This window comes from Nannospalax galili, unplaced genomic scaffold, assembly GCF_000622305.1.
Source record: "Nannospalax galili isolate Female #2095 unplaced genomic scaffold, S.galili_v1.0 scaffold875, whole genome shotgun sequence".
Classification (NCBI taxonomy): Eukaryota; Metazoa; Chordata; class Mammalia; order Rodentia; family Spalacidae; genus Nannospalax; species Nannospalax galili.
The window spans coordinates 2,672,412-2,673,273 of record NW_008337059.1 but is presented as its reverse complement, the minus strand read 5'-3'; positions in this window follow the sequence as shown (position 1 = coordinate 2,673,273).

Genomic DNA, 862 nt, shown 5'->3' with positions numbered 1-862 from the left:
TGTGTATGTAAGTACACCTGGGTTGTGCAATGCCTGAGGATAGAAAAGAGCACTGGATCCCCCTGCCATGTGGGTGCTGGGAATCAAACCTAAGTCCTCTGCAAGAGCAGCCAGTGCTCTTAACCAGATGAAATGTCTCTCCAGCCCCACCCAACCCTTTTTAAAGACAGCCCAATATCTCTGTCCCTTTTGTGAATTTTGCTCTTGAATTCTCATTCTTGAAACTTCCCACCAAGACCTTGGTTTTCTACTTACCTGGCTAAGCCCTGCACACTGTCCGGACTCTTCATTGACTTCTGTATGTATGTGAATGCTTAATGGCTAATTTTTAAAAAACAATTGTATTCTACAATTTGCATATTATAAAATTCACTTTTTTTTTTTTTAACACTATAGCTGACCATACTTTACCAACACTATACCTTGACCATACTTTCAAAGGAACAATGAGTCAAAAGTATTAAATAAATTAACTAAAGAAGATGACTTTTCCATGATTTAAAAAAAAATTCAAGCTGGGCATGGTAGTGCCACGCCTTTAATCCCAGCACTTGGGAGGCAGAGGCAAGCAGATCTCTGTGAGTTAGAGATTAGCCAGGTCTACATAGTGAGTTCCAGGCCAGTTGGGCTACAGGGAGACCCTGTGTCAAAAAAATACCAAAAAATAATTTTTTTTTCAATAAACCGGGAATAGAAAGCAATGTCCTCATTTTATAGAAACCATCAGTCCAGCTGGGAGTGGTGGCGCATGCCTTTAATCCCAGCACTCGGGAGGCAGGAGCAGGCAAATCTCTGTGAGTTCAAGGCCACCCTGGTCTACATAGTGAATTCCAGGACAGCTGGGGCTACAGGGAGACCCTGT